Below are 26,947 nucleotides of genomic sequence, written 5' to 3'. Positions count from 1 at the left end.
TTATTGAAAGTGAATACACTGAGCAGATTTACAAAATAATTGGCAAAAGCTCGAGAGGCAAAAGGTTTGTCTGTCAGAAACAATGGTTTTCCTGGCTCGATGTGCCACCTGTTCAATGTTCTATGTGGGGAAAAAGATAATGCTTTGAACTGTAGAATATATCAACACAACTAAAGTAGCCAACAGAATGACAGTAAAAGAGCTTTAGCTAAGTATTCCATGTTATGTGTTGATTTTCGGTTCTTTGTTTTCTCTGTGATAGAACAGATCAATGAGGGAGCCTTCGTGGTTGACTGGAGGACAAGACATTTGAATTGTGAATTATTTTGGCAGCTAAAGTTGGATGCCAGTAATTCCTCTGGTTTGAATAAGAACATTTTGAGTTTTAGTGAGATAAAGTTACAATCCAATAAACTTTGACACTGTAGCTCAGGGGTTAGAGCACTGGTCTCATAAACCAGAGGTTATGAGTTCAAACCTCATCAGCCTGTTTGACTTTTTCAGTTGACTTTACTACCATTGGGTAAACTTTTACTGTTGCCCATATTATTTGTCCTTATGGCCTGTTTTACTAGTGGTTCATTTTACCATTCTGGACCTTTAATTGGGTAAGATATAACCTATGGGGTGTATGTATTGTTCATCCCTATATTAATTTTTGTCATTGCTACCATTGGTTGATTTGCCAAAGTTTCATTTCTCATGGGTTATCACAAGTACTGTGACTTATAGCTTATATTATTGCTAGTAGATTTTTAATAGGGTGTATGTACTCATTTGAATATCAGTTTTGACTGGTTATTTTTGAGGGGTGTGTGTTTTTGAACGCCTATTTTAAGCTTACTGTGTTAGTAGCCAGCAGTTCTGAAGATGTTGAATTAACAGACAAATGCTCTCAACCATTTTGCTTTTATTTGGTGGTATTTTTAAAGTGTTTTACCAAGTTTTGTGTTTTGGATTTTGTACGTAGAAATTGCTGGTCGTGTACTGAGTTTATTTTGATTGTGGATTTGTATTCGGTATCTGGGGTTGTTTTTTTCTGTTTTGTATATAAGAAAAGAAGAAATATTAAAAACATTTTAGAGGAATCTGGTCCTGGTAGGACAGAATGTTTTAATAACACATCTAGATGTGGCAGATGTAATGAATGTTCTTACAATGAGAATGAATCTAGTGGGGGGATTTTGGATATTGTTAAAAAAATGGATATACCAGGGTCGCTATAATTGTAATTCTGATAAAATTGTGTACATCACAAGGTGCTGCTCTTTTTCGGCTTTCTACATTGGAAAAACTGAAAAAGCCTTGAACAAGATAATTTATCAGCACAATTATAGCATTCGGAATAAGGATGACATAGTGCACTAGCTAGTCATTCCTTGATTTGCAATAATTTTAGTAAATGTAAATTTATGGTTGTGGAGAAACTTATCCCAACAGCGTATAGTGGTGACTGGAGGAATAACTTCTTGCATTATGAAATGATCTGGCAATTACAGCTAGATGCAAGTACACCACCAGGTCTAAATGACTCAATTTCCATCACTACTGAGTTAAAAAATAGACTACCTTAATTTGAGTGACTTTTATCATATACTACTATGAACTGCATTAGGAATTGTTATTTTAGATGCACTGTATTTTATTGTTGTTTTAAGCACCATTCTCTGTTATGAGTTGGTCACTTTAATTCGTCAGACAGCTGTGCCCTATGGGGGTGGGGTGTATTATTTTTTTTTATATTTAAAAGGTTACAATGGTGTTTGCAAGTTTGATTCTGAAGAAATTCCGGATGTTAGTGGTAGCAAAGCATTAAATCAACTTGGATTTTTTATTTCTATTTTGTATTAAACGTTTTTGTCTCCCCTTGAGCCGTGGCTGGATCATTTTTTGGTTTAAACCAGGATTTTTGAAACTGGATCAAACCTAACACAATAATATCGTGGCATTAATAATTAGTATCACAGCACACATGCAGACAATCAGCAAAGAGTATTCACACTGGGTGCAAGTAAAGCATTTCATCAAGTTAAGTCTCCTCATCTCAAGTTCTAAAACATTTGTGTTAGTTTGTTCCCCAAAATATGTTGTTCAACCATAAAAAATAGTACATGATTCCACCTACATTTCTAGTACAATTAATGTTACAAATTCACCACCTATTAAAACTGCTACAGATACAAAACAGAGGTGCCCACTGCAGCACTATCTTTTTCTTTTCAAAAAATTGCACAGCATCTTTTAATAAAAGGGATAAAGTTTTACAGTTCATACATCAACATTACCTCAAATGTTGAAATTATTTTTTTACTTCCAGAATCTGGTTAAATTCATTTCCCTCAGTTACTGGGAGCTGCTGATGAATCTAGCAAAAATTGAAATTATAAACTGAATCTTGACAATTAATCTCTATTCCCTCTAATAGCTGATATTGATACTGTTAAAGGAAAAAGTGCAACATCTCACTTATCTGCAGTGCCACCAGTATCAGCACCTCCGTTCCCTTCTAGCTACAGCGTTTAACCAGTATTATTTCCAACACCCCTTCTATATTTAGTGTGTCACCAGTAGAAGCTTTTCTGTTCCTTTGTATCTGCAGTGTGTCATCAGTCCCTATATACCCTTCTATCTGCAGTGTGTCACCAGTACCAGTTCCTATATACCCTTCTTTCTGCAGTGTGTCACCAAGACCAGTTCCTATATACCCTTCTATCTGCAGTGGGTCACCAGTATCAGTTCTTCAGTTACCTTCTATCTGCAGTGTGTCACCAGCACCGGTTCCTATCTGCAGTGCATCACCAGTACCAACTCCTCCGTTCCCTTCTACCTGCAGTGGGTCCACCAGTACCATCTCCTCCATTCTATCTACCTGCAGTGCTTCACCAGTACCAGTTTCTCTGTTCCTTTCGACCCGCAGTGGGTCCACCAGTACTAGTCCCTCCATTCCCTTCTACCAGCAGTGGGTGCACCAGTACCAGCTCCTCCATTCCATCTACCTGCAGTGCATCACCAGTACCAGTTCCTCGGTTCCCTTCTACCTGCAGCGCATCACCAGTACCAGTTCCTCTGTTCCATTCTAGCTGCAGTGCATCATCAGTACCAGTTTCTGTGTTCCCTTCTAACTGCAGTAAGTCTCCAGTACCAGTTCTCCCATTCCCTTCTATCCTCAGTGTGTCACCAGTACAGTTCATCTGCTCCCTACTATCTACAGTGTCATCAGTACCCACTCTCCTGTTCCCGACTATCCTCAGTGTGTCCAAGTACCCATTCCCTTTTATCCCCAGTGTGTCAACAGTACCAGGTCCTCTGTTCCCTTCTACCTACACTGTGTCACCAGTACCAGTTCCTCTGTCCCTTCCACCTGTAGTGCATCACCAGTACCAGTTCCTACATTCCCTTCTACCTGCAGTGTGTTATCGTACCAGTTCCTCTCTTCCCTTCTATCTGCAGTGTGCCATCAGTACCAGTTCCTCCATTCTACTGTATCTGTACTGTCACCAGTACCAGTCTGTTCACAGCCTTCTATATGCAGTGTCTTTTAGCAACATTTCCTCCATTCCCTTCCATCTGTAGTGTGTTACCAGCACCAGTTCCACTGTTCCCATCAATCTTTAGTGCGTCACCAGTACCAGTTCCTCCATTCTCATCTATCTTTAGTGTCACCAGTACCAGATCCTCTGTTCCTTTCCACCTGTGTGTCACCAGTTCCTATATACCCTTCTATCTGCAATGTGTCACTAGTATGAGTTCCCTCCATTCCCTCCTATCTGCAGTGTGTCACCAGTAACAGTTTCCTCCATTCCCTTCTACCTGCAGTGTGTCATCAGTACCATTTCCTCTGTTCCCTTCTATTCCCTTCTACTTGCAATGTCACCAGTATCAGTTCCTTCATTCCTTTCTATCTGCAGTGTGTCCACAGTACCAGTACTCATATTCCCTTGCACATTAAAGTGAGGTCAAACTGTGTTCTCCAGGTTAACTGTAGCACTGGCCATCCTAGCTACAGTGATCTAGAGGGGTCATTTTAGATTTATTACAGGCCTCACAAAAATTTACCCAATTCTTCAACATCATGCTACAGAGAATTAGTATTATGCAGGCTGGTCTATGACACTGTATGCTTCCTTGAGATCCTGAACACCACAGACTGCATTCATGTATCTCAAGAAATTTAGGTATAAAAAAAACACCTAAAGTCACAAAGCATGCACTTCCCATAATGCCCAGAACTTGACCATTACCTCCAAAAAGCAGCTATGAAAACTGATTCACCAATTAGTGGTGAACCTCACCATAGCAATACCAAACAAGAGACCATCATCTCCTTAGGTGAGATGTCTAATCTATAGTTCCTAAAGGAATTCTTACTTCTCCCTTCCTTCACCACTTCACCCTGTCTACACTCAGGATCCTAATCACCCACTCTGCATCCTAATCTTCAGAAAATCCATTCCAAATATAATGAGCACATATTCAACAAACATTTCGCAAATTCAGGAGCAGGCAGAGCTGGTATTAAAGAAAGCAATAAAACCTGCCAGTAGAAAATCATATATTTGTAAATGGAACAGATTTTCTAGCTGGCGACAAGACAAGAATCAGCATCCTTTCAGGTATAGTGTTTTTCTGGTTCTACATCACTTCTGAGAGTTTCTGCCTCTGGCTTGTTTTATTTTTCTAGCAAGGTTCACTTGTTGGCCACTTCAGCATATTTGCCCACTGTTCCTCTTTTTCAATGCACTGTCATGTGAAAATGTTTTTGAAAGGGGTGCTTCATACCAAACTTCCTAGAAAACAGGTGACTCCTCCTCGAGATATTCAAACGTAATCTGGATGGATGGTAAACGTCAAATTCATATCTGAAGTAGCACCCTTGTCCCTTATGGAAAGGAATAACATACAAATGTTCTGCCTGCTCTGGATTACTCATATTTAAATTACAGGGCCTAAAACTTCATGGGAATGCATGACCAGGCTTTTAAAGATCCTTCAGGGTCCGTAGCCTAGGAAGAAACTACAAAACTATACTACCATAGTTCAGTATGTGCAAAGACCCGTTCTACCCAGAGAACATAACCTTTACAATGTACTCCTCAAAACCAACTTGTAAAGCATCTCTCTGGAAACAAGTAACTATTAAACTCATCCAAAAAAGCTACGCCAGAATGACTTCAGATGCATATTCCTCCAAACCACACTTGGTAAACATTTAGAAAATTGTTCAAACTCTCATAATATAGTTTAAAAATTATGCATTTTCTCCACTCAAAAACAGGATTCTTGTTTTGCTGGAGCACAATAACAGCCTTATACCCTCTCACAAATAATATGGACAAAGGCCTGTTGATCTAATCAGTCTTTATAGACATCGCCAAAGCCTTTTAGTTGGTTGACCACAAACAATTCATCCAACTCCCTCATCTCTGCAGGATATGACAGAACAACAGATGACACAGGATGAAATTGAAGAGAATGTGCCACAGGAAGATGCTATAGAAATTTCTATAGAATGCCCGCAGGAAACCAGACAAGGGATGTGCCCTCAGTATGGAAGAAAATGAGTTGTTGCTTGATGTAATAGACAGATATAGCAAGATCAACAGACTGCAGAAGGTTAATAAAACCCCAAAAGTCAGAAGCTTGATAAAACGAACACAGTAATTAGGACTGTCCATAGAGATCCATGCGATATAACAGAAGTAAACAGAATATATTACTGTGCTGCTAAATTAATAACGGATAAAAGTTCTACCACAGGAGCACAGGATAGTGAGGGAAAAGAGGGGGCGAAGGCAAATACCATCATGGAAATATCAAATGGAGAAAACTATAAAGCAGCTGAGACGAGACGCATCACTGTTAGAAGATTATAAAAGAGGGAATAGATCGACAAAAATACTAAGAAAGATAGCTGTGATAAAAGCAATGCGCAGTATTAGAACAGACCAGGATCTATTATGCACTGTTGGAGATGAACAAAAAATTTCAAAACAGGCGGAAAGACTTAGAAGATATGAAGATAAATATAAGGGAAAGGCACAAAATAAGCAGTTTGTTGATGACCCCAAAAAGTTTTATAGAGAATTGGGAAATAAGGTAAAAGGAGTTGAAAGACCGCCAAAAAGAGGTTGGAGAAGTATCTATGAAGATCATGTGAAGAAAAAGATGCTAAATGGATAGTTGAAGTAAAAGAAAGAAGTTTAAAGGTACAGGATATGGAATGGGATGAAATGAGAGCCAGAGAGATTGAAACAAAGTTGAGAAAAGCCTCTAACTGGAAAACCCCAGGCCCAGATGCAATACCTAACTTTTGGCTTAAAGTATTAACTTATTTGCATGAGGATTTAGCCATGAATAAGAACTATTTATATGCACACCCCGAACACACACCACACTAGCTAACAGGAAAAACAATGCTCTTAAGAGTGAACTTACAAGCTACCCTAAAAATTATAGACCAATAACTTGTATTCCAACAACATATAAACTATACACTGGAATGGACGCTGACAGAATGTAGTCATTTAGAAGAGAACTCAGTTATGGCAGTAGAACATAAGGGCAATAAAAAGTCATATGGAACAAAAGATCATTTGTTAAAGTTGTAGTGGAGAACTGTAAGAAAGGAAGAATCTAAGTATGGTATAGATTGACTACAAAAAAGCATTTGATAGTATCCCACATTCCTGGATATAAAGGATGCTTAAAAGTGTATAAGACACACCCTACACTGATTGACTACATTACAGTAACCATGAAACAGTGAGAGACCACTTTGCAATTAAGCCATGATGGACAGATTATTATCCCAGGGATAAAAATTCAAAGGGGAATATTCCAGGGTGACTGCCACAGTTGCTATTTTGCGTTGCCATTAATCCATTAAGCTGTTTACTTAACAGCGTAGGCCATGGCTACAATTTGGCTCCTAGACAACAACAAAGTGTAATGACTTCTCATCTTCTCTTTGTTGATGATTTAAAACGGTATAGCTCATCAGATGAGGAACTGAAAGCACAGCTGCAGGTTGTCAAAACTTTTTCAGATGATATTGGAATGTCATTTGGTCCTGATAAATGTGCAAAAGCAACCTTTAAAGAAAGAAGACTGCAAGCACCAGAAAAACATCAGTTTGGGACAAGAATGTGATATAAAAGAATTTGCAAGAGGGAGTGTATAAATACTTGGGAATTGATGAAGGATCAGCAATAAAACATGAACAAATGCAAATAAAACTCAGTAAAGAGTACTTTAGAAAAATTAATCCTGAAAACAGCATTGATATCTAGGAACAAGATCCAACTATAAATCAGTTTGCTCTTCCTGTCCTAACGTATAGTTTTGGAGTGATTGACTGGCCCCAAAAAGTGTTGGCTAGACTGGAAATTAAAACAAGAGGGATGCTTCATGCTCACCAAATGATTTATAAAAATCAGTGTTTACAAAGATTACATATTCCCCGTTCCGAAGGAGGGATGGGCCTCCTTGAAATTGATTGTGTATAGATCTGCAATTGTGGGACTCCACATGTATCTACTGACCTCACAAGATCCAAATGTAGTGAAAGTTTTGCAACCTGCGAGAGCAGATGCCCTATACTGACCGTCTTAAAAAAAAAAAAAAAAAAAAAAAAAAACTCCAGCTATACTCTGTGGCATATCGTCTACTCAGAGGCGATCTCTGCTTAACATACAAGGCCATGTCAAACCCGGAGCTGCTGGACATGCTCCACTTAAAGAAATCCCAATCCCTCAAAGCCACACGCTCTAGAGATCTAAACCTTGTCATCACAACAAACAAAACATGCTGGAGGGATAGGTTCCTGACCCAGAGACTCCCCATGCTCTGGCAAAGACTGCCCACACATGTCAAGCAGAGCGCCTACTTGGCCGCCTTCAAAAGGAACCTTGACAATTGGATGGGAGATAGGAAATTCACCCCGGGGATCACATCAGTCGCCCTGCTAGACAGGGGTCCAGGGAAGTAAATATTGTGGGAAGAAATATCCAGGGAATTGTTAAAGCTTGGCTTGTATAGGCCCTAGGGCCGATAGCCTAGTACCAACCTATGAATCAGCTGAGATGGCTTCCCATGGTTCAGGGATTATCGTACTAACAGATTATTCAGTTACATTGGGGTCCTCCATCTCCCTCTCTTGTAAATAAGGGAGTGCTTCAGGGATCAATAGTACCCCCACTGTTTTTTTTTCCTTGTTTATTAATAATATACGAATAAATATCTCTCAAATCAACATTATCCTTTACACCAATATCATAGTAATTTATTGGACATAAATCTATCCGTCCATCATCGAAAAAGAACTAGATAATGAGCACTCACTCCTTTCCACCTGGCTATCCACTAGCAGACATACTAAATGTAGCTAAACCAGAGCAATGACTTTTGGTACAAGGCAAAAACTTAACAGTGTATCCAACGGCTGGGTCATTCAGTACAACAGCATCCAACTAATCAACACCCCACCAACACACTTCCAATGCCTTGGAATTTGGTTTAATGAAATTCTCAACTTCCAGCATCACATTTATACAACAAAATCCAAAATTAATCCTCTCTCTCCTCAAAGTAGATCAGCTATAGGGAAAGGCATTCTGATGACACACTTTTAACACAGTCTCCCAATAATTACCAAATATAGCTAATAAAAGCCAGCTAACAACATTTGCAAGTTTATTACCATATGTGAAAAAGAACACTACTGTGCCCTGAATAAAGATCTGTCCACCAATTCAGCAAAGGTCCACTTTTCCACCACCCTTTCTCATATATACATATATTACTATTAAAACTTGAATGTTTCCCATTTTTAGTCAGTCAGCTAAACAAGAATAACCAAATACAACTTAGGCTCGCTATCCAGCAATACACCCATCTGACTTACCCTCAGGAACAAACCGCATTAAAAAGATCTCAGTTTCCCTAACCTGAAATCCCCTAAGTGAACTCCCTCTGCAAAAAAAAAAAAAAAAAAAAATCATACTCCACCTACAAAGAATTCCCTTCCCCCCCTTACTGTCATTATGACAGAAGTGCCTGTGCCACATATCCTTTGCTGTGTCTACCAGCTCTCCAATTCACCTCTCGGCCCAATGCCCAAATTTAAGCCAGGGCTAGTGAGGAACCTAAGGAAACCGGGATGGGAGAGGGGCAGGTCTGCTATCCATCTTCTAGCCAGGGTTTACATATAACAAACCACTCCACTCTCCCCACCACCCTCCCCCTCACTGAGGGCATCTCCTATCTTTGGAGAACACCTCTCCCCTTAGGGAGCATCATCACTGAATGCTCACTCCCACAGTGGGCACATCCATCCCTCCCCTGCTGCTTCATCAGTCACCACATCCACTAACAGAAATTGAGTTGCCTGAACCACAGTCAGGGTTTTATCCTCCATCACTGGAATGGCCACCTATCAAGAATTTTGAAAACAATTTAAAAAAAAAAAACAATCTCTCTCCACTAGATTACTGAGGACCTATTCACAATAATTGCACTCCATCTCTTGATTAAAGGCAGATAAATCTCCTTCTCTTTCCTCCTTCCATTCCTAAAGTATACCCACTTTCTTTTTCTCCATCCTTTCCATTCGTCTTACCTTAAACTGTAAATGTGTTTATTTTGTGCATAGTTTGTAAAGCATATCAACACTGACAGCTTTGTCATATGAACCCTTTTATTCGTATAGCATTTGCATTACATAGTGTGCTTGTATGATTTTGAACTTGTATAGGCTGAACCTGAAAATGATCCACTTGGATAAGAGTTCTATCCTAGTTCATAAATAAAAAAACAAAAAATATACAATTGTAAAGGGCTACTACTCCCCTGAACTGCCATGTAATCTGAAATGCCCAGGATATAATCTACAGTGTGTCCATGTGCCACCTGGACAGTTCACATGATTCACATACACAGCAAATGTTCATACTATGCCAGGAGATGCTGCAAGGGAACTTCCCACAAGATCCCCTGGCAGGTAGATGTACATACAAAATAGACAGAATGGGCTATACACGCAGGTTGTGAGCATGCCACATATAATGTTGTGCCTTGTGCGATGCAAGCTATCCCAGATATCCTCTTGATCCATAGATGGTGACCCACATTCACAAATTATAGATGCACAGAATATCATGCACAATGTAATACTCGGCCTGTGCAGGACAGTGCATGGGCTGGTCACACTGTTATCACTACTAATGAAACCATACAGAATGGGGGACGGGTAAGGGAAACACATCACTTGCACAGGTGGTGGGGCATAGTGACAGTTGACTGCAACACCACAACATGAGGTAGGATCACAGAGGATGAAGAATGTACCCAAGTACTCTGGGAGATTCCCTAGGCATGTGGTATCACATCTTCCAATGATGGGGTCATGATGCTGCACTGCGACCACTGGCAGTATGCTCTGTGCTGACTAGCCATGCAGGGACTGGATACATTCTACGGCTGGGATAGACCTGATCTACAGGGCCTTGTGGGGCTGCCCTGAGATATCTAATGGATATACACCAAGGAAAGTCTCCAACCACCTTGTATTCTGGTCCTCCCATGGCCACCTTCCTCATTTAAAGGGCTGTGAAAACAAGAAGATTTACATTTAAAATAAAAGGCAAACAGGAAATACACTGCCTGGGACTCCATTAAGTGGAGCAGTTACTCTGCACCTTGCTTCCGAACTTTGCAGATGCACTTTGTCCTCATGGAATGTGCACAGAGGACTTCTTGGATTGCGATTTCATCATTTCTGAAATGTATTGCCTGTGAGTTTTTCTCTACAACTACTGAATATTCCTATGAAGACAAACAAACAGAATACGACAAACATTTATTTTGCTGTAGTTCTTGAATTAAATTAACTGTAGTTATCACGTGTTTTATATTTTCCTTGTACTATTGTTTATTTGCTGTATATTTAATCTTGCAAAGTACACTGTTGAATTTTTTTGATTTCAAGCAGAAAAATAGTAGTACTCAGTCTCAGAAGGTTACAACTAGTGGTTTATATATTACATTATGAGTATACATACTGAGCTGCAGTATTTCAACTACTGACTTCTGCCTTTTGAAGAATGACTGCTCAAGTTAATGTTACTACACAATTACATTAAGTGTGTCTTGTCTTAAAAAACAGCAAAGAGGGCAGTGGCACTAGGGCAGGATTATTATCGTGTGTGTGTGTGTGTGTGTGTGTGTGTGTGTGTGTGTGTGTGTGTGTGTGTGTGTGTGTGTGTGTGTGTGTGTGTGTGTAGATGTGTGTGTGTATATGTGTGTGTGTGTATATGTGTGTGTGTGTATGTGTGTATATGTGTGTGTGTATATGTATGTGTGTGTGTATATGTATGTGTGTGTGTATATGTATGTGTGTGTGTATATGTATGTGTGTGTGTGTGTGTGTGTGTATGTGTGTGTGTCATGCAAATTATCTTGGTGAATATCAGCTACTGGTGGTAAGACAGAACAGAAACATACTGGATCAAGAGTAAGACTGGTCATGTCCTGGAAATCCAGTGATTAAAACTCTGATTTGCAGCTGTACAACAGAAAACTTATTTAGGTGTGGACGGTATTGGTCATAACCTGTAAATAACATGAATCAGAAGAAAGCATTTACCATACACTCTTAAGGTCACAATTGTCCCTTACATATTATTTTACGGTCAGTGTTACAGACAGTGAGACCACAGTCCATGGCATCACATATTAACTGGTCCCAGCAGTGTAGATTTAAAGGCTGTAACATGAAAGGGGTCAGAGTATAATTAATGGAGTCTTAACACCTACAGTTTGATTAAAGGAGTCTGAAGGTCCCTAGCAAGTTAAAAGAATCTACGAGCCCAAGAAGAGCTAATAGAATCAGGTGCTCCAAACAAGAGCAGATGGCTCATTCATGTTAAAAGAGGTATGTACGTACCATAACGTAGCATCTGTCTATGTCACTATTCATCACTTCTGGGTCATAGGATCCAACATCGGATCCAAGCCAGCAACTTTTCAGACAAATAATAGGCTCAAGCTCCTCCCACTCCCATAATCCCTTACTGCCCTCTAACCCCTCAGATCGAGTTTGCCCCAGAGCTAGAAGACAGCCAGAGTAGAACTGAACCACCAGACAGGACATCTCCGCTTCCTCTAGATACAACAGGATGGGGAAAGGAGGGAGGGATAGTGATGAATAGTGACATAGGATAACACAGATGCTAAGTTATGGTATGTAGAATAACATGTGTGTTGTATTGTACCTTTAACAAGCACTTCCAAGATCTGTGTTTATATAAATACCAAACACGTTAGCTTCTGTGTCATTTTGAAGGTGCAGCCAGAATGTTAACATCCCTATGCATGATATCTAACCTGTTTATAAGTTAAAGTTACTTAACATCATTTACGATGTGCTTGTGTACAATAAAGCTGCTTGAACAAGAACCCACAATGCTTGCTTGTTTTACTCTGACCTGGCAAGCGACATGGTGTTAAAAACAGGATGGCAAAGACTATTCTTCAGAGCCACTATGTGCAGATGTAATGGCGAAGGCAAACTAAAAGAACTGAGAGCAAAAAAGGGCCGGAAACAAGTTAAAGGTAAAACAGAACACAAACAAATTATTTATTTATTGAAAGAAGTTAAGCGGAGCATTATAAGGGCACAAAATGTACTGTTAAGCAAACTAATAGCACAGAAACGTTTATTAAGCAAATGAGAAACATAAAAAAATCAGATGAAATGTTTGAAACAGTTACTTGATAAAATGAGCATTAGGAAAGTACATAAAGAGTTCAGAATTGTAAAACAAGTATGTTGAAAGTAAAACTGTAATGTCCCAGTGTCCAACCAAATATAAAGTAAATGTGTTCCCTAGTAGTAGTAAGCACCAGTGACCAGACTATGCCAGCAGAGAAGAGACTTTTACAATTTAAAAATTCAAGGTTAGAAAGCTTTTCTCAGTTTCAGAACTGTACTCTGGCCTTACTGTTACTGTTAAATACATATATATACATAATATACACATCTCCCAAAGGAAACCGCCCAACCTTGTCTTTTGTGAAATGAATAAAAGAGTTTTGTCTCTGGCACAGTCTCCAGGTCACTTCGTTATATGTTGAAAGTAAGACGAGCATAAGAAAGTACAATGGGCATGAAAAGAGACTGACTGAGCAAATCGAATACAGCAAAATGGCATAAACGGCACATTAAGAGATTTAATGAACAAAACAACTATAATAGAAAGGATAGAAAAGGGCACACTGAGTATAAATAAAGCAAAGGCAACTACATGTGTTTTGGCTTCAATCTATGCACTTGAATAGCATAACTAGAGTTGTTCACAGTATCTTAGTGTGTAAAAGTGTTTACAGTGTGTACTTATTACTGTGCATTTATTTTGAAGAGTTTGTTGTGTGCAAAGTGCAACTATTTTGTGAAGTGCAGTCAAGTGCAGCCATTTCGAAAGTTTCTTGTGCCTGGGTGTGTCTGTTCTCAGAGTGTCGCCATTACAGAGGGTCTCTTGCACTATATAGAGCTGTTTGGCAAAGTGCAGCCATTTTGGGGAAATTCCAGTGTGCAGTATAGTGTTTACACACAATGTCTGGTTATTTTGAAGTATTTCTCACTCTGAGCTTCTTCTGCCTGATACATTCACAAAGTGCATTTACTTTGAAACAGTTTATTCACAAAGCGACATTACTTAGAAACAGTTTATTCACAGAGTGTCATTACTTTGAGACAGCTTATTCACAAGGTGCTATTGCTTCGAGACACTTCATTCGTAAAGTGCCATTAATTTGAGATAGTGTATTCACAAAGTACAGTTACTTTCAAATGTCTCTTGCCCTCAGCTTCTCTTGCTCAGTTTGTTCACATTGTGCAGTTCAAAATGTTTCTTAAAATGATGACAAATGACTTTGGAAGTAAAATGATAAATGGCTTTGGCATTAAAGCAACGACAAGACAAAGGCTCATACAGTAAAATGATAATGATAAATGACTTTAGCATTACTGCTTTTACAAGATAAGTGGCACATATAGTAAAATAATTCCAAGGCCAATTGGCTTTTACAGTAGAGATTTCAAAGTGTTACAGTGCCCAGGAAACTTATTTCATGAAATTCAGTTTTATAAAGGCTCATTGTGTTACAAGTACTGGCACAAATCTCAAGCACATGTACATTTGTATGTACAAGTGTGTATATTTGTGCATATTTGCAAGAGTTTTCATTGAGATATGTCAATAGGGCAGATGGATTTCGCAAGCCACAACTACTTGTGTTTGATCAGAATATTGCAGAGAACTGGAGAATAGTTTAGCAAGAATATGATATATTTATACAAGCAGCTTATTCTGATAAAGATGCACGTACCAAGGCATTCATTTTGCTGAACCTAGCAGGGTCAGATACCATTGAAAGGGAACATTCATTTGTCTATGCATCAGCTGTGTATGAAGGTGAAGGAGGAACTCGTCATGTTGTTGTCCAGGCTGAATCAAGGGACGACCCCGAGTGTTTAAAGTGCAAATTCAGGGAGATGTGCAACCTCCAAACTAATATAACAGTAGAGAGGTATTTGTTTTAGATGAGAGATCAAAGGCAAGGGGAAACTTTTGCAGCTTATATTACTGACCTGTGAAACAAAGCCAAAACGTGTAGGTTTGGTGATTTAAAGGATGAGTTAATAAAGGAAAGGCTTGTATGTGGTATTAATAATGTTGCTGTGACAAAGATTTTGCTTTGTGACAGTGGTTTAACGCTGAGTAAAACCATTGAGATTTGTCAGATTTGTGAAGTTACGGAAAGGCACACAAATATGCTTGCTAGTGATAACAGCATGGTTTCAGAAGGTTCCAGAGCTCATGTAGACAGCATGCAACATGTGACAGGCAAAAGCAGGCCTAAGAATGTGGCAGCAGCAGCCCCTGCGGGATTTACAGGTAAAACCCATAGTTTTCTAGCACATTCCAAGAACAGTTCAGTTAAAGGAGCATGCTCAGTGCAAAAGTAAGGATGTCTAATCTGAGCATCCAAGTGATCCAGATTATGCAGAACGCTCCACAATTAACGACGAGCGAAGCTGGCGTTCCACTATTCCGCACTGAACAGCTCTGGCTCCACTACATGACTTCTGATTGGTTTGTGTATCGCAATTACTGCCAATCGGCATTGTGGTATACAAACCAATGCATAGCTCTGCTGCTCTTTCACATTACACAGTTCTGGCTGTCCTCTGCACTTTTTGACTGGCTCGTAGACTGCATTTACAGCCAATCATGAATGCGGTCTACGAGCCAATCAAGTAAAGCTTCTCAGAAGGAAAGGAGGCAATGATAGCTCCCAATATAGGCCAATCATGTTCTGGGAAGTCTTTTCACGCCAAAATAATGGCATGAAAAAGGCTTCCAGGAATCAGGGATTTTACTTTTTGCCACAACAACTTGAAAGGAAAACAACTGGCAAGAAGGAAGGAGCGGCTGGGGTTTAAAGATGAAGGGACTTGGAAGACAGCTTGCCAGGAGAGGAGTCAGTGAGCTAAAGGGACTTCAGGGACCTTGCTGCTTTGGTGGATCAAGATCGGTCAGAAGGCTGAGGTTTTATTTTATGCCTGCTGGACAACTGGGATCATCATAGTTTGTGCCATGGATTATTTGTGCTACTACTGCAGAGTCTTTGGATTGTATTGAGCTGCTGGTGCTGTTTACATAGGCAGAGGTAAGTGTTTTAGCTGCAATGGTTAACACAGCAAGTATTTTCCTATTCTTGAGAACTGGTATGCTAGCACCGATCCTGTTATTGTACCAACTTTCTAGGTTTATAAGCGCAATATTTAGCATCTCTATTTTTCTGCTGCTTGCCAATAGTATGTCTCTGAAGACTGACAGTAATTGAGCAATTGTATGCCAACACAAATCCTGTTATTCTAGCAACTTTCTAAGTTTATAACAGCAATATTTAAAGTGTCTCTATTTTTGAACTTCTTGTCCCTCTAGTACGTCTCTGAAAGTAATTGCCATTTCTTTGAGAAACTGTATGCCAAACCAGGTCCTGTTATTCTAGCAACTTTCTAAGTTTATTAGAACAATATTTAAAGTGTCTCTATGTTGGTGCTGCTTGTCCCCCTAGTACCATACCTCTCAACCTGAAAACATAAAAAATCTGGACAAGGGCCCATGAAAAATAGGTACAAATCTGTACATTGATTAGCTAAAATTTGCATGTATAATTATGCAGCTCCACCCACTCCAATGGAATTGTGGAATACCAACTTTCAAATGCAAACTGAAGAACAGACAACCAAAATATGGTCCCAGACCCTGTAGTAAATGGTAACCATTGTTTTTTTTAGATGTGTAGCAATTATGTTTACTGGAAAGGAAGAAGCTGATGAAACTTTTGTTTTTGGTGACTTACAGTATATAGGTTTTGTGGTAAATGTAGGGCATTTAATGGTAGGCAATATTCTAATTTTAGCAAAAGAACATTATAGTCTGCTAGGACCTCTAACAGTCATTCTCTATGGCCTACTGATCAGTTGCGTAGGTAGAGCTTATGCCGCCCGTGGCTGTCTGAGTTTGCCACCCTTCCCTCACACAAAATCTTGGTTGAATGGGGCCCCACCATACACAGCCCTGAGCCTGCAGTCATTCCAATGTCCCATTACTTGGCTATATCCCCCATTTACCATAAACATTGTAATGTGCATACTGCTTTACTTCTACAATGATTATTTGGATTTCATTTAAAACTTTTATTTTACATTTTATAGCACAAACACTAATAGACATCTGCTAAACAAGCAATACAGTCTCACAACGAAAATAGAGTTAGCATTAAAACTTCTGTGCCTTTGAAACTCACATTCATTGAAACATCATTGAAGCCCACATTCAAAGAAAATGCATCTGGCCAGTGGTGGATAAAGGTTACCTATGGGCTGTTTTCAAATCATATGCCCCTTGCATACAAAACATACATGCGTTCTTTGATACGCCTTCCTGATTGTATTAAATTATATTTCTTGTATAATACAGCACACTTGTTACAGCACATTTTAAATTTATTGTTTTGAACATTTATTTTTCCAGTAAGCAATGAACAAAATGCATGAACCAATAATGACAAAACTGCCGAATTCAGAACATTTCCATCATAAAAAAGTCTATTTAAACTTCTACAATCCTCCAATATCAGTAAATATGCAAAATCTTGGCAGAAGTAAAAGTCATCTGAATAATTCCACATTAAAGAGATCTGTAACTAATGAAGCGGTTGCTGCGAGCAAAAAACATTATATTTCATTGTTTCATCTACAAATAATGTGCCTGCTGTCCTTGAGGAATAAATTGCCTATGTTATGTTAAAAAAAATGATAAGCTAGTAATATTGCAATAAGGAATGCAGCACAAGAAATCTGGAAAAAGACAGAATGTATTGGGTGGGGGGACAAAAGCCCCAAACCAGGGACACATTTTAAACACTGCTTGTATAACCTTAGAAAAGTTACTAGAATAAAATGTTTTGTGTTACCTTGCATTTCCTGAAAGATAGGAAGACTGAAACTTTAATGGCTATCATTATTCAGTGAATTCAGTTATCACAGATTTGCCAGCAAACAAGAAATTTTAAGAGGAACAGACATTCTGTAAAACTTTGGGAAGTTGAGAACTACGGACTTAACTCCTTGAATTGCAAGTGGTGGTGGTATGGGTAGATAATGTAGGTTCTTGCTCCTTGTACCACCTGGGGCATTTTAAACACACACACTTTCAATCATTCACTACTTAACACACACTTTGATTCATTCATTGCATCTCACACACACACACACTTTTATTCATTCAGTGCTTAACACACACACATACACTTTCATTCATTGCTAAACAGAATGAAATTAATTCATGAGCCAGTTAATGCTGCTGTTTCTCTCACCCACACACTAGAGCTGCCTTCAAAAGGTAAAAAAGACCAGGAATCAGACTGCCATTTCATTGCTACACACACACACACACACACACACACACACACACACACACACACACACACACACACACACACACACACACACACACAAAGACACCTGTTTTAATAGAAAAAAAATGACAGAATAATACAGGAACGAGTAAATGCTGCTGTGTCTCACTCATACACAGTTTCATTGCTAAACAGAATCAAATTAGCATAGGTACAAGTTAATGCTGCTGTTTCTCTCACCCACACACCAGAGTTACTTTTGAAAAGTAAAAAGACCAGGAATCAGACTGCTGTTTCATTGCTACACGTGGAATCAGAGTCAGACTGCCGTTCCACACACACAGCTGTTTCATTAACAGAAATAATTGCTTGACAGAATAATGCAAGAGCAAGTTAATGCTGCTGTTTCTGTCATCCACACACAGAGCTGCCTTCAAAAAAAGTAAAAAGACCAGGAATCAGACTCCCGTTTCATTGCTACACTTGGAATCAGACTGCTGCCCTTTCATTAACAGAAAGAATGCCCATTTCATTCATTGTTATTGCTTACAAACATAAGACTGCTGTTTCTCTCACCCACACACCAGAGCTTCAAAAATTAAAAAGACTGGTAAATACACACGTTTCATTGCTTAACAGAAACAAATTAACGCAGGAGCAGTGATTGGATCAGAACGCTGTTTGTTTCTCTTGCACACAGAAATCAATACAGCCAGTTACACAATCTTTTTTTGACTTACTTGGAGCTGGAGGAGGAAAGATGCTGCCTGAATAACTTGCAAGTTAAATTAAAATCACGAATGACTCTGCACATGATGATGGCAAGAACAACTCTGTGTCCGTTGAGAAGAGAAGAGATGAGAGCAGACTACGTGGCCTACTGTTGCCTTCTTCTAACTAAACTAAATAAATGCATGACAAGTGACAAGTATGCAATCTATTTAAATTAAAACAAAAAACTGACTGTCGCTCTTGTGTGCACTTTCACTCAGACACCAGCTGTTCAGGCTTCCGCTTCTCTCTGACTCGTCGTGTGTGTCCCGCCCCTCTAGCTTTATTCTCTATCCTTAACCTATTGCAGCATGCAAGATGTGAGTGACGAGTGCAGGCTTTCCCATACGTGTTGCGTCAGTATAGTAAATGTAAACAATGGAACAGTAAAAAAAACTCACTACTCAGCCCAGCAGCCCTCCACAGCCAAATTCCAACAGGCTGGAAGGTTGCTCCTGAAGCTGACGTCACCGCGCACACCTCTGCGTGCGATAAAGTTGGTCCAAAAAAAAAAGGCAGAAAAAACATAAAATTAAAAAATTAAAAGCCAGGAAATTCAGAAATTAAGGGGTGCCACTCGGGAATTGTGGCACTCCATTACTTGGACCTCAAAACTGGTAAAAATCAAGAAATTCGGTACAGTTGAGAGGTATGCCTAGTACGTCTCTGAAAATAATTGCCATTTCTTTGAGAAACTGTATGCCAAGACAGGTCCTGTTATTCTAGCAACTTTCTAAGTTTATAAGAGCAATATTTCTAAGTTTATAACAGCAATATTTAGTGTCTCTATTTTTGTGCTGCTTGTCCCCCTAGTACGTCTCTGAAATTAACTGCCATTTTTTGGTGAAAATATACACTAAGACAGGTCCTGTTATTCTAGCAACTTTCTAAGTTTATAAGAACAATATTTAAAGTGCCTTTATGTTTGTGCTGCTCGTCCCCCAGTACATCTTCTGAAAGTAATTGCCATTTCTTTGAGAAATTGTATGCCAAGACAGGTCCAGTTATTTTAGCAACTTTCTAAGTTTATAAGAACAATATTTAAAGTGTCTCTGTTTTTGTGCTGCTTGTCCCCCTAGTACGTGTCTGAAAGTAATTGCCTTTTTTTTTTAGAGAAACTGTATGCCAAGACAGAGTCTGTTATTCTAGCAACTAAGCTTATAGGAACAATATTTCTAAGTTTATAAGAGCAATATTTAAAGTGTGTTTATTTTTATGCTGCTTGTCCCCCTAGTACATCTCTGAAAATAATTGCCATTTTTTGAGAGAAACTGTATACCAAGACAGGTCCTGTTATTCTAGCAACTTTCTAAGTTTATAAAACAATATTTAGTGCCTTTACTTTTGTGCTGCTTGTCCCCCTAGTACGTCTCTGAAAGTAATTGTCATTTTTTTGGAGAAACTGTATGCCAAGACAGATTCTGTTATTTATAGCAACTTTCTAAGTTTATAAGAGTGATATTTAAAGTGTCTCTATTTTTGTGCTGCTTGTCCCCCTATTACGTTGGGCTTTGTCCAGATTTCTTGCAATAAGAGGTTGAGAGGTATGCAGTCAAGTGCAGTTTTGTGATTCTAGGCATTTACCATATTTTTTTAAATGCCAGTAGATTTCCTAAATGGTTTAACACTCATAATTCTGTTATGTTGTTTAGTAAAAGTTTGCAAATCATTTCTTTCTGCCAGAGAAGTTTTTTTTTTCTTTTGAACCCATTTTTGCAATATCATGCATGCCTGTTACAGGATGGATGTCAAAAGTGAGTTATTTATAGCAATGAGATGCTTTAAAGTATCCGGTTTTGTTTTCTGGTGTAACTTTACTGTGTTTTCACAATTGCAATATGATGAACTGCTCAAGGAAAATGCGTAAGCGACCGTATTGCACTGCTGGTTGACAACATGTTGGAAAATGGCAATTTTTCGAATTTAAGTGCTGCAATGATTTCAGTTAACTTAATCATGATGTGTTGACAGTAATTTGTCCATTATAAAGTTTTCTTCTTTTTCTGAAAGAGGTGGTATAACAAGGTAGGAACTGGGAATTTGAGCTAGGCTGTTCAGTTGTATATTGGCAGGCTAGAATAGCATTAATGCCCATGCTTGAAATAGCTGTATGTATTTAAGTGTCTATCCCTGATTATTTTGGGATTTGTTGAGTTGGGCACTAAACAGGAATTAAAATGATACCCTTGTTTCAAAGCGTTTATTAGTACACCTTCTCTATTCTTGTTTTAGTTTTCAGTAATTTGCCTCTGCTTGCGCCTAATTATTTCTAGGTATGTCCCAGATTCCTTGAGCTGTGCTGGTGTCTAAAATGTCAAATTGTTCTTCTTTCGACTTTTCCTGGTTAGGGGTCGCCACAGTGGAACTTCATATACTTTGGAACAGATTTTTTGCCATTAGTGTGCTATTTGGATTTTAAGGTAGAGTATTAGGATTTACAAATGATGGGATATGTACAGTGGATATAAAAAGCTTACACACCCCTGTTAAAATGCCAGTTTTTGTGATATAAAAAAATGAGACCACAATAAATCATTTCAAAACTTTTCCCACCTATAATGTGATCTATAACCTGTACAATACAATTGAAAAACAAACAAATCTGTTAGGGAAAAAAATATAAAAAATAAAAAATGCACAATATGCTGGTTGCATAAGTGTGCACACCTTGACAAGAAAATGCAAATTAAAACATTTTCTAAAGTTTACAACTTTGTAGTTAAGTGACATGCATGACATTTTAGACACCAGCACAGCTCAACGAATCTGGGACATACCTAAAAATAATTAAGTGCAAGCAGAGACAAATTACTGGCTGCAGAAGTACCTCACTAAAAGAATCACCGGTCTAAAGCAGATGCCCTATACTGACCATCTAAAAAAAACTCCAGCTATACTCTGTGGCATATCGTCTACTCAGAGGCGATCTCTGCTTAACATACAAGGCCATGTAAAACCCTGAGCTGTTGGACATGCACCACTTAAAGAAATCCCAATCCCTCAGAGCCACACGCTCCAGGGATCTAAACCTTGTCATCACAATGAACAAAACATGCTGGAGGGATAAGTTCCTGACCCAGAGACTCCCCATACTCTGGAACAGACTACCCATACATGTCAAGCAGAGCGCCTCCTTGGCCCTCTTCAAAAGGAACCTTGATGATTGGATGGGAGATAGGAAATCCACCCTGAGGATCACATCAGTTGCCCTGCTAGACAGGGGTCCAGGGAAGTAAATATTGTGGGAAGAAATATCCAGGGAATTGTTATGGCTAGGCTTGTATAGGCCCTAGGGCCAACAGCCTAGTACCAACCTATGAACCTATTAAACTAATACTTTGTTGTGTGTGCACACCCTTAAACTAACACTTTGTTGAAGCACCTTTTGATTTAATTACAGCATTCAGTCTTCTTGGGTATACACCTGCCATCAATTAAAGAGACTCTGATAAACCCCAAATAAAGTTCAGCTGTCCTAGCAGGATTTTCCTGACATTTACTCAGTTGCCTGCTGCAGCAAAAGCCATGATTCACAGAGAGCTTACAAAGCATCAAAGGGATCTCACTGTTGAAAGGTATCAGTCAGAAGGGTACAAAAAGATTTCCACAGCATTGGATATACCATGGAACACAGTGAAGACAGTCATCAAAAAGTGGAGAAAATATGGGACAACAGTAACGTTGCAAAGAACTGGATGTCCCTCCAAAATTGATGAAAAGACAAGATGAAAACTGGTCAGGGAGGCTGCCAAGAGACCTACAGCAAAACTGAGGAAGCTGCAGGAATTTCTGGCAAGTACTGGTTGAGTACTACATGTGACAACAATCTCCCGTATTCTCCATATGTCTGGACTATGGGGTAGGGTTGCACGACAGAAGTCTTTTCTTGCACAGAAAAACATCCAGGCCCAGCTAAAAATTTGCAAAACAATGCATCAAGTCTCCCAAAAGCATGTGGGAAAAGGTGTTATGGTCTGATGAGACCAAGGTTGAACTTTCTGGCCACAATTCCAAAAGGTACATTTGGCGCAAAAACAACACTTCACATCACCAAAAGAACACCATCCTCACAGTGAAGCATGGTGTGGCAGTATCATGCTTTGGGGTTTCTTTTCTTCAGCTGGAACTGGAGCTTTAGTCAAGGTGGAGGGAATTATGAACAGTTCCAAATACCAGTCACTTTTGGCCCAAAACCTTCAGGCGTCCACTAGAAAGCTGAAGATGAAGAGGAATTTCACCTTTCCACACGACAATGACCCCAAGCATACATCCTAATTAACCAAAGAATGGCATCACCAGAAGAAAATTAAAGTTTTGGAATGGGCCAGCCAGAGCCCAGACCTAAATCCAATAGAATATCTGTGGTGTGACCTGAACAGGGCTGTGCACTAGAGACGCCCTCGCAATCTGACAGCTTTGGAGCCCTTTTGCAAGGAAGAGTGGGCTAATATTGCCAAGTCAAGATGTGCCATGCTGACAGACTCCTACCCAAGAAGACGGAATGTTGTAATTAAATGAAAACGTGCTTCAACAAAGTATTAGTTTAAGGGTGCGCACACACAACAAAGTATTAGTTTAAAGGTGTGCACACTTATGCAACCAGCATATTTTTTTTATTTTATTTTTTTCCCCGAACAGATTTGTTTGTTTTAGAATTGAATTGTACACGTTACAGGTCATATTCAAGGTGGGAAAAGTTTTGAAATGATTTATTGTTGTCTCATTTTTTATATCACAAAAACCTGCCATTTTAACAGGGGTGTGTAAACTTTTTATATCCACTGAATGTATGCTTCTGGTTAGTGTGTTTTATTTTTCATGGTTAAATATGTGAGATCTTGCATTCTTTGGTCTTAAATGTTCCAAGGCATATGTCTTAAATGGCACATTCTTGTAAAAGTACAGAGGACCCTGGTTTTAAGTACCTTTTTTAGGCACCTTTACCAGGCCCAGACCTGGCTGTAGGACAGGGGTAGAACACATTTAAAGTGGTGAATGTAAAATTCAAGTAGTACTGTCATGATGTGTGTGTGCTGAAGTGCATTTGTTAAGCTGGATGTGTTTATCCTTGGCATGGATTTTGAGATATAATCAAGGGTGCTTTGAGAGTACTGAATGTCATGAAAGTCACTCTTCCCTTCTGCAACACAGGTTAGGTAGTTAAGTGAGCACCAGAGGATTGAAAGTGTCATTGTCAAAGCAAGGAAGTGAATAATCTGATCATGCAGACCTTTACAGTAAATAAAAGGAGCAGAGATGAGCAAGGGAATAGGGTGCAAAGTCAGGAAACCTCCAGTGATATGGGTAGGTTATGGCCCTACTGTCTCATATCTTTGCTTTTGAGGAGATTTCCTAATTTTCTTTTCTGCACTACAGCCTCATTTGTATGTCATTGTTTGAAACCACTGTTTCATAAACTTGCTAGGTACAGACTGCCCACATTACAATGAGGACAGGGATGTAGATACAGATCACACCCCAAAGAAGAGAAGATGCACAATTTTTCAGCCAAGTTGGGCAAGTGCCTTTGACTGGCTTTCTATAAGTAGGCATGGTGTAAAATATGCCTTCTGCAAGACTAGTAACATGGATTTCACAATCCATTACGTGGGCCGACATGATCTGCAATGACATGCCAACAGTGAGAAACACAGGCAAAATTGCAAGCACGCAGTTGGAAGATCTATGGTGGATTACTTTGGACCTCAGAGTTTAGCAAGTACAACGGTGGTTGAGGCAGAGGTTGGTTTTGTGTCTCTCCTTGCTAAACACAACTTATCATTTGCAGCAGGAGAACGCATCCTGAAATTTATGAAGTATGGGGAGGATCAAGATGTTCTCCGGAAAATGACATATGGAGCAACAAAGGCAGCATGCATTGCACAGGATGTTCTGGGGTCTCATTATCAGAATGATGCTGCAGCAGCTTGCCAGAAATCACCATTCTGTGTGTATATGGGCCAAAGCACAGACATGAGAGATGACAAACTGTTAGTGTTCCTTGTTGATTACCTTGATGAAAAGGCAAGCAAAAATGTGATAAGGTTCCTTCATATGCCAGAATGTGTGTCAGGAACTGGACATGCAATGTTTGATGTTTTAATGCCCACTCTGACAACATTTAACATTCCAGTTTCCAACATTGTGGGCTTTTCTTCAGACAATGCTGCCTCAGTGATTAGAAAACACAATTCTGTGCTGTCTCGTTTAAAGGAGGTGAAGCCCACAATTATAAACATGGGGTGTCTCTGCCACTTGGCAGATCTCTGCTGTAAGGCTGCTGTAAAAGCACTACATTCATCAGTTGAAGAACTTATATCAGATGTGTACTGCCATTTCAGTTCCAGTTCACAAAGGCAACAAAAACTGCAAGAATTTGCTTTGTTCACAGATACTGACCCCCTCAAGATCATTAGACATGTATCTACTAGATGGCTTAGTCTTGGTAAGATAATTAACAGAACCCTGGACATGTGGCCAGCTCTAAATTTGTATTTTATGTCTGCAGAGCCAAGATCTGCTAAGACTGACTTAACTTCTAAAAACCTGCAGAGTCATGAAGTACATATGATTTTTAGATTAAGTATGCACTGGAATCCTTATTGGAGTTCAACATCCAGCTTCAGAGCAGAGAATGTTAGCTACTGACATTGCATGCCACTGTGCATAAACTCCTACAGCAGTATGCTGGCAGACTCCTCAGACCTGCAGCTGCTGTCAGACTAATCAAACACAGTGATGTGTCAGTAGCTGTGTTCTACCAAACAGTGAACGGCATATTGGTTATGAAGTCAAGCACTACATGAACAGCCATGAGGAGGATATTGCCGGCACAGTCATTGAATTTAACTTTTATAAAACGTTACAGCTTTTTATGCTGCAGAAAATGCTAAAAAAGTTTCCCATGCAAGATCACTTACTGAAAGATGCTGAGTTAGTTATTAATCCGGCCAAAAAATTGGACATTTCTTTGGGACTTGTCAGGGATGTTGGTTTCCATCTGAGTGTGCGTGAAAATGATATTGATGCTGAACAATTAATCGATGAGTTTACTCAATATCAGATCGAGGACACGGGGAATCTGACAGGACCAGTAGATGGGCCCCACTCCTGTGTGTCAAAGTACTGGGCACACCTTCTGAGGGACCTGTGCATTGAAGGGAAACTGCCATTCTTTAAGCAGCTGATGATGAGTCTACTTTGCTTGCCACAGTCAAATACACAAGCTGAAAGAACATTTAGCATGGTACAGAAAGTAAAGACTGAACTGCATCAATCTGAGTGTAAAAACATTGAACTCTTTGCTGGCAGTTAAAATGAATGAAGAACTGGACTGCTGTGATCTTAAGCTGCCAAAACACATTTTAGAGCCTGCCAGGAAAGCCACAGCAGCATACAATAAGTCTACATCTGACGTATGACAGGATGCTGTTTAACTTGGTCTAACTAAAATCATTTGTGTGACTTGTAATATGTCTGTTTAGAAAATGTAGTAAATGTGATTTTTATTTTTGTAAAGTGCTGTTTCATATACTTATGGTGTGGTTATGGTATTGCAGATTACAAAATAAAGGCTTTGGATCTGAGAAGTGTGTCTTACTGAATTTTACAAATATTCTACCATGCTCCATGGCGATGACACATTTTGCGCAGTGCAAAAATAGGGTGTTCCACATTTTGACCATTTGTCACACATTGTTAGGGTCTGTGTTCCACATTGGCCTCTTAATAGGTTGAAACCTATGTGCCTAATGCAAAATAGATGTTGCTCAGTACACCATAAGAGTGAATCAGCAAAACCCAAAACAAGCTTCATCATTAACTGTCACAACTGTGGTGCCAACCAGGAGTCCAAAATTGAAAAGTGCATAGCATTTGGTCAGCAATGTCACAAGTGTAAGAAATGGAACCATTTCCAATGATTCTGTAAATCTAGTAAGCCCCACAGAGTTGCCAAGAAGGGTCACTTCAAAAAGCAAGTTAATGAAATAGACCTGCAACAGTCTGCTTTCTACGTAGATGGTGTGTCGGTGATTGGTGAAAAGATTGATGCAGTAGATTTACTGACAAAAAATGAAGTGTTTTGTATTCTCTGGAAAATTGGTAAATCCACCAAGCTTAAATTAGACACTGGTTCAACGTGCAAATACTTTTGCAAGGGTCAGAGATGGTGAACAACTAAATGTGA

The 26,947-nt window shown here is 39.3% G+C and overlaps 1 protein-coding gene and 1 non-coding gene across 2 annotated transcripts in view; one reads left to right on the top strand and one right to left on the bottom strand.

Moving 5' to 3' along the window:
• Nucleotides 1-26,947, bottom strand: part of LOC122806064 (serine/threonine-protein kinase ULK3-like) — a 571,755-nt gene that overhangs the window by 313,126 nt on the left and 231,682 nt on the right. The window lies entirely within an intron of this gene.
• On the top strand, nucleotides 419-493 carry TRNAM-CAU. The gene has a single exon. It is a non-coding gene; the product is annotated as a tRNA-Met (tRNA).

The sequence above is a fragment of the Protopterus annectens genome, chromosome 7.part0 (assembly GCF_019279795.1).
Source record: "Protopterus annectens isolate FY-2018-M chromosome 7.part0, PAN1.0, whole genome shotgun sequence".
Lineage (NCBI taxonomy): Eukaryota > Metazoa > Chordata > Ceratodontiformes > Protopteridae > Protopterus > Protopterus annectens.
This window is presented reverse-complemented; position numbering and strand designations above follow the sequence as displayed.